Source organism: Jaculus jaculus, chromosome 15 (assembly GCF_020740685.1).
Source record: "Jaculus jaculus isolate mJacJac1 chromosome 15, mJacJac1.mat.Y.cur, whole genome shotgun sequence".
Lineage (NCBI taxonomy): Eukaryota > Metazoa > Chordata > Mammalia > Rodentia > Dipodidae > Jaculus > Jaculus jaculus.
The window spans coordinates 29,047,768-29,056,302 of NC_059116.1; the positions used below are offsets into that span (position 1 = coordinate 29,047,768).

Sequence of the window (8,535 nt, forward strand, 5' to 3'; positions counted from 1 at the left end):
CTGTGTTTTTTAGGAATAACGATGACAAGAAAAATAAATGATCAGGTTTAGTACAGATGTAGGGTGTGTGTGTGTGTGTGTGTTTCCCAAAATATTTCATCTGTGGCTGGTTGAATCCTCAGATACAAGACCCACAAAGACAAAGGGCCAACAGTGTATATGCATGAACAGAATGTGCACACAGGGAATATCTTAAGTGGAATACATCACATTCTTTCACTTCTAGATATTTCTCTGTTAATTCCCCATCAAAAGACTTTCTTTTACTATAATTACAGTACAATAACCAAAAAAAAAAAAAAATACTTTACACAGGAAGAAACAAATGGCCAATAAGTACTTCAAAAAGTGCTCAGTATTGTTAACCATCAGAGAAATGCAAATTAAAACAACTTTGAGATATCATCTAATGTGGCTATCATTAAGAAAACTGGCAACAAATGCCGGTGAGGGTTCAGGAAAAGAGGAACTCTTATTGGGAATGCAAACTTGTATGGCCATTATAGAAATAAGGAATGAAGTATCTTTTCTTTTATTATTATTTTTGATTTTTCAAGGTAGGGTCTCACTCCAATTCAGGCTGACCTGGAATCTATGTAATCTCAGGGTGGCTTCAAACTCACAGAGATCCTCCTACCTAATCAAAGCTGGCCAATGAGCAAGTTTAAGCTCAGTAAATTAAAATTTGAAATGCTACCCTCTTAAAAGTAAAAGAAATGGAAGCTTCCATTTTCAGAGTAAGAAAGATGACTATTCTCTCCACCATCCAACTATAAATATTCCAAAAAAAGAGGACTTTTTCAGGCTTAAGAAAGTGGCATGGTAACTCCAACATAATGGACAATAAGAGCATAATGAACAGTAATAAAACTTTTAAAAATTTGTATGCTTTCTTTCATTTATCTCTTCCTTTTATGGCTTTGAAAGTAATTTAAAATATAATATTAATATTGAATGTATAATAAAATATATTTATGAAATGTCATAAGAAATCTCATTCCTTTGTATTCTAATTTAAAATTTTCAACAGGATATAAAATGTTTATAAATTTCCAGTATAAAAAACTATTAAGACAAAAGATAGAGTTAGTAAAAAATATATATACAAATTGTTTCAGTGTTTTTAGATCTTAGGTGAACTGAAATAATATTGACAATAATTAGTAAGTTTAAGAATCATATTATAATTTTATCAGTGACTGATACAATACTAATATAGAAATTAAACTTGATACTGGAAAATAATTGCCCAACTTGAAATAAATTCAAGAGAGAAATGAATTAAAATTCAGAAGCAGACAGATAAAGCCATGTCAATATCAGCATTAGCTATAATGAGACAATGGGCACTATAAGGGCACAGATACATCATACACACACCCACACACCCACACACACACACACATGACATTACCCACATATGCAAGCAAAATATTTTTTTTCTGATATTCAGTTTGTATATTTTCTTTTGATGTATACATAAACTCACGTGATCTTTTATAATCTCCAAAATGTTAGTAAATCAACCTAGACCTCTTACATTTCACATATTTACTCTAAAATTCCTCCAGTTTCTTTCCGATGTGTGGTGAGTTGAATCAGATGTCCCAGATGATGGCAATCTGGGAGACGGAGCTTTGCTACAGGAGGTTTGCTATTGGGATGAGCTCAGGGGTGTTACATCCAGATCCCCTGTGCTGCAGGTTGGACCCCTCTCCTGCTGGTGTTATCAGCCTTCTGTGGCAGAACTGGGGTTCAGCCTCTGCCCAAGCCATGCTTTTTCCTACCACCATGGAGCCTCTCCTTGACACAGTAAGCCAAAGTAAACCCTTTCTTCCCATGATCCGCTGCTTCTGGTTGGATGTTTTTGTTCCAGCAACAAGGAGCTATCCACTCTTTCATAGTTTTCATCTATTAAGTGTGTCATTAACACATTTCTCTTTAAAATTATAAACAAACTATAGAAATGATCCCTGGAAGTATAGTCTTTGTAGCAGACAGCTTCAGGTTCACTGAGATCAACTTCTAGACCAGGCACAGTTATGGAGGAAGGGATATTTATTGAAGCTTACAGATCTAGGGGAAGTTCCATAATGGCAGAAGAAGCTGGCCTGCTTTCACAGGACCAAACACACACAGAGAGAAGCACAAGCCTAAAAGCCAAAAGCCACACAGCTCAGCACACTTCAGGAACTCCAGCGAGGCACACTTTGCATATCTTTACATTGAAATCTGAAACCCACCACTACACCTTAAGATCCACCCAGTGACACCTCCTCCATCCAGGTGGCTGCAGATGCAAACTACAAAGTAATAAAACACTGAATATATTGGGGTCCATCTATTCAAACTACCACACTCTGCCCCAGGCCCCCAATAAATGCATAGCCATCACACATTGTAAATTATACTTACCTTAATTTCAAAGGTCCCCACAGTTTTGACCAATTTAAGATAGTAAATTCTGTAAAATCAAACAAGTTAAATATTTCCAACATATGTGTAATGTGTAAACATTTTTAACTGGTATAAGGCATAGCAGAGAGACTAAAATAATACAAACTCAACCACCATCAAACAAACATCAAGCTTCGGCAGTTCAAGTTCAATATAACCAGAGACAGTCTCCAGATTTTCCAGTTCCATCCCTCCAGCTGGGCAGAGTAGCCAGGGAATGCTTCCATCCAAGACCAACAGTGCACTCTAAGATAGCCCTTGCATAGTCCTGGTATATCCAAAACATCTTCAGGTCTTCATGCAAACCACAGTCCATCTTCCAACGCCTCTTCAGCCTATCAGGGCATCAGGCCCTGCCTCATGCCGCATCTCAGCAGCAGCTCTTGGAGCCATGTGCAATTCATGACCACTCCTCACTTCTTTCATGCTTCTGAAACCAATACCAGCTGTGCAGGACACAGCCATACTCTTAATTCAGGGATGAAACAAATCATAGCCTTGAAAACAGGTTCCTTCTCCAGTCAACTCTTTCTAAGACTTTGCATTTCTATGATAGTCTTTCCTTGGTCATCCTTTCCATGGTAAAGCAATTGGACCATCTTCCTTTAAGATTACTAATGTGTTTGACAATAGCAGACTCAGTAACCTAAAACCAGTCTCAGGTCCTGTAATTTTAATTTGCTTGAGGTTTTCCAGCTTAAAATCTTAAATATCTTAGTCCAGTATCTTTAGCCAAGCACATCAGTCCATTACAAATTTAACCTTGATCAAATTCTCTGGGCCTGGGCAGCGGGATGCATCCAGCCCTTATGTGAGTAGCCCAATTCCAACAAAGCCCTATGCAGTCTTTCCTTCCCCTTAGAAAGCTCATAAGCCAAGCCTTGAAGTTCAATGCTGTCTGCACTTAGCATTCTCAAACTCTTATCATGATAGTCCATAAAACTTGGCTTACCACTCCAGAAGACATCTTTATTTGCAAGCACCAAGTCCATGCCCATTTCTCCAAAACAAAGGTTCCAAAAGATCAACATCCACATGGTCAGGTTCATCTCAGTCCACTCCTCTGTAGAAAGTTCTATAGTTGACAGCTTCAGGTTCACTGAGATGAATTTCCAGACCAGACACAGTTATGGAGGAAAAGATATGTATTGGAGCTTACAGATCCAGGGGAAGTTCCATAAATGGCAGAAGAAGCTGGCCTGCCTTTCCAGGACCAAGCATGAGAGAGAAGCACAAGCCTAAAGGTCAAAAGCCACAGCACACTTTAGGAACTCCAGCTAGGCACACTTTGCATATCTTTAGATTGAAATCTGAAACCCACCACCACACCTTAAAATCCACCCAGTGACACCTCCTCCAGCCAGGTGGCTGCAGATGCAAACAACAAACAATAAAGAACTGAATATATTGGGGGCCATCTATTCAAACTACCACAGTCTTCTAAAATCATTAACCTAATCATTAGCTTCTTTAAAACCCATCCTTATATCCAATGTGTCTCATATCTAAGGGCTAAATAGTATTAACTGCTTTGCTGTAGGTGGTACACCACACATTTTTGTACAAGGTGTACACGTCTATTAATTACCAGTTATATAGTGAATATTATAGATAACACACTGAAAAAACTCTGAATTTACCAGTCCTTTTTTTCTGCTCTTTCTGTCTGTTTTTCTTTTTTTCCTCCTATCAGCCTCTTTGGACAGTGTATCAAGTAGCCTAGGCTGATATCAAACTCACTACATAGCTGGGAATGGCCTTGAACTTTGGATGCTTCTTATCCACTTGAGTGCTGGGATGACAAGTGTGTGCCACAACACCTGGCTTTCCCATGCTATTTCTTGCCTAGCAGGAACTCTGTACTGGCGATCAGAATTAATTTTCCCTTGTGATGAGCAAAAGCTAAACTTAAAGTTTCTCTCACCCTCTGAAGTGCTACTTCTGGTAACGGCCTTGGAATTCCTAGGTATGCTAAATTCAGACTATCCAAGACTTCACTAAAGTCCATTCACAAATCTGTGGTGACTTGTGATAAAGTCAGACCATGTAAGACTTCACCAAAGTCCATTCACAGATCTGTGGTGACTTGTGATAAATTCAGACTATGTAAGACTTCACCAAAGTCCATTCACAGATCTGTGGTGACTTGTGCTAAATTCAGACTGCCTGAGGCTTCACCAAAGTCTGTTCAAACATCCATGATGACTTATGCTACATTCAGGCTGTCTAAGATTTCACCAAAGTCCATTCACAGATCCGTGGTGACTTATGCTAAATTCAGACTATCTAAGACTTTACCAAAGTCCGTTCACAGATCTGTGGTGACTTTGTCTTTCTGCTGATCCCAGACTTTCTACCTCATTCTGCTACTGTGACATATTTACTCTGACTTCTTGAGTAAGACAAATACTTTCTGCTTCTCCTTGAGCTGGCCCTTGCCCCAGGGACTGGATGTATCCTTACATAGAACATGATATAAACCAAGTCTTATCCAACGCTCTTTTCAAGAGCCAGCTCCCCCCCACCCCCAGGTCTTGCTGCTTTGAATTCCTCTCCGGTGCTTCATGCCTGAAGACTTTGACCGTACAAAGGAGAATTCATCTTAGACAAACCACTCTGCAATTGCAAAAATAGCCTTGCCATGCCTACGCACTTATCATCTACATACAGTAAGATCAGTACAGCCATACATTTATAGCAGATAATAGAAATCTGTGTAGATGTTTTCCTTGTTTACTAATTTTACCCTCACTCATGGCCTCTGGTATTTCATTCTTGGATTCTTTACCTTGTACCTCATCCTTCTCCCGAGCTCAATGTCTACTTGTCAGCTGTACTCTGATCCATATCCATCACGCGTCTTCTCTTCATGAGACCTTGTGCCACCACAACCAATGGAAACAAGCCCTCATGACTCTCCGTTCTCATAGCATTGTGTTTCTGCTTCTATCACATTACTTGTTAATAGCTAATTTCTTTCATAGGTAATTAGAGGTACGTCTTTCCTCAGCTATCCTGCAAATCTTGTTGCATTACCAATGCCAAGCTCATTTCAGTTCTTTGACCTCAAAACAAATTAATGTTTAAGTCCTTTTCTGATTTCTTAAGGAGATAGTATTGTCCCAAGGAAATCCTTGGCTTCTTCCAATCTTAAGATTCCTGGTTTTTCTCTACAGTGGGCTGTGAGGGATATGACTGAAGGGGTAAACATTGCCTTGCTACTTGCAGTGACACTTTCCTTAATGACAAATATATGAATTTTAATTTCATGATATACTGCCATCTACCTAATTAAAAGATTTGATAAGCACTGAATCATATACACTTTGGGAAGAATTACATAATGTGTCATCTCCTTCTGTACATTCCTCAAGGATGTATCACTTGGAAAGTGATCATTTCCAAACTCTTCCTTTTTTATTTATTTAATTAAATTTTTTTTTTTTTTTAATTTCAAGGTAGGGTCTCACTCTAACTCAGGCTAATCTGGAATTCACTATGTACTCTCAGGGTGGCCTTGAACTCATGGCGATCGTCCTACCTCTGCCTCCTGAGTGCTGGGATTAAAGGTGTGTGCCACCACACCTGGCTCCTTTTTTAATGAAGAAATGATTCATTGACTTATTTGCTATATATTTAAGATCCTGTTTGTTCAAGGAACTTTACATATTAACTCATTTAATACTCAGTGCAATGACATAGCACATATACACATACATACGCATGATTCACATTTCCAGCTCCTCAGTTGAGGAAATCAGGATTTAGTGTGAAAGTATTATATCATCTTTGCATCTGTACCTATGAATCTACTTGTTAGTACAGAGCGTAATTCCTCTTTTCATATTCAGTTTAATTATTTTCTTTCACTGACTCTTTGCTTAATCAATACCTTGTGTTTTCTTTGTGCTTAAAATACTATACATTTTTAGCCAATATTTCCTTATATCTGTAGTAAGCTTCCTTTTGGTCTTTTTAACTGTTATGCTTTCTTGTAACTAATCCAAATTTTAACCCAAAGAAATAATTTTCCCAATCATAAAGAGCTAATAGGCAATTGACATTCACATATCAGAAAATCTCAGCCTGCTTTGTTGGCCATTCCCAGGTTTAATGATGTGCAATGGTATATCAAGGCTACTTGATATCCAGTAGCATTGATTTGACACTACAGGTTCATTTCTTCTAGGTCCTTAGGCTGTAAGACTTTTCAATTGGGGATGGAAGGTCTCTTCTTTTTTAACCTTTCATATTTCTAAATGCTTAAAAATTAAACTTAGTGGATGTGTGAAGGGAAAAGTGTGGAGGGGAGGGAATTATCAGGGTTTATTGTGTATAACTATGGAAGTTGTCAATAAAATAAGTTAAAAAAGAAAATGGTTTTAAATATTTGAGAAAGTGAAAAAATTGTAATTAACTTTTTATTAAAATTCCATAACATTGGGCTGGAGAAATTTTTCAGTGGTTAATGCACTTGCCAGTAACACCTAACAACCTACATTTTATTCATAAGTACCCATGTGAAGTCAGATGCACAAAGTGGTCCAAGCATCTGGAGTGCATTTGCAGTAGCTGAAAGCCCTTGTGTACCTGTTCTTTCTGTGTCTCTGCCTCTCTTCTATCTCTCTACTTGCAAATAAATAAAAAAGGTTTCTAAATTCCATAACATTTCAGCCTTAACAAGGTATTTTTTGTTTACTAGAGATAGCAAAGTTGCTCAGATCAAGAAAAAATTAATTAACACTTCACCAACATTTCATGATTGTCATCTTTGTTCTAGTATTAAAAGTTAGTAATGGCTGGGCATGGTGACTCATGCCTTTAATCCCAGCATTCAGGAGGCAGAGGTAGGAGGATCACCATGAGTTCAAGGCCACCCTGAGAATACAGAGTGAATTCCAGGTCAGCCTGTGCAACAGTGAGACCCTACCTCAAAAACAAACAAACAAACAAACAAAAAAAGTTAGTAATGGATTGTCCTAGTTTACCATTTGTTGACTATATATATAGATCTGCAGCATCTTGGTTCAATGTTCATTTTCACTTCAATTTGCAAAAGCCAGGGCTCATTCAGAAGCAAGCAAATGACAACCAAAGCATAATGTTTTACTTGTATAAGATATGTTTGGAGAAAACATCATTGACAATATGGGATGTACTTTTTCACATACAGAGGGCACCATGCCTGGGACTACTCTTAAAATTTATTTAGAGAAGAGAATGACAGAGAGAGAGAAAAAGAAATTGAGAGAGAAAGAAAGAGAGAGAAAATGGGCATGCCAAGGCCTCCTGCCACTGCAAATGAACTCCAGATACATATGCCACTTCATACATCTGGCTTTATATAGGTACTAGGGATTCAAATCTGGGTCTCCAGGTTTTGCAAGCAGGCACCTTTAAGTCAGTGACCCATCTCCCTACCCCCTCTGCTCTTGAAACAGCATGCCAAGTTTTTCTGTTACTGAAATTCTGATTCATGTAGTGAAATTCTGACCATTTTTGTGTAATTATATCACTGTCTGAAGTGTATACCATGATTATTCCAGAAATAATTGTTTCTTTTTGTTTACAAAAATAATATCGGTGAGTGAGTGAGACATGGCAGCAGATTCTAAGGCTGTAGCATTTTGGTAAGTCCCCATACATTATTTTCAAATGGTCAACTTTTAGTTAAGGTGTAGGACAATTCTATTCCATTGGGTTTTTCTGGTTATATAAGGTTTGAGTCACTCATATGACACATGTGAACAACTTACCTTATCTCATAGGATAGATATTGTTTATCAGCTTCTAGCTCTCCTTGTAAGAAATCAAAATAATTCATTGCTTGGTCAATATACTTTTAAAACTTTTTATAAAGAAAGAAACTTAAGTCTGGTAGTAAATCCCACAGGCACAAGAGAATGGTATCTTAGAAAAATAATCTTTCTGTTATTTCAAATGTAATTTTCATTTGAAAATTGATGCAGAAAGTTTGGAAAACAACTAGAGAACTTAGAATTTATGTAATCTTATTTAAAGAGGTAATGATAAACATGCAAATATGAAATTGCCTCTAGCTCTCTAGCTAACAGAATA

General features: G+C 37.6%; 1 pseudogene; it reads right to left on the reverse strand.

Annotated features, from left to right (window-relative positions):
• Positions 1-1,891: 1,891 nt before the first annotated feature.
• Positions 1,892-1,989, reverse strand: LOC123455242 (annotated as a pseudogene).
• Between the last annotated feature and the right edge of the window lie 6,546 nt (positions 1,990-8,535).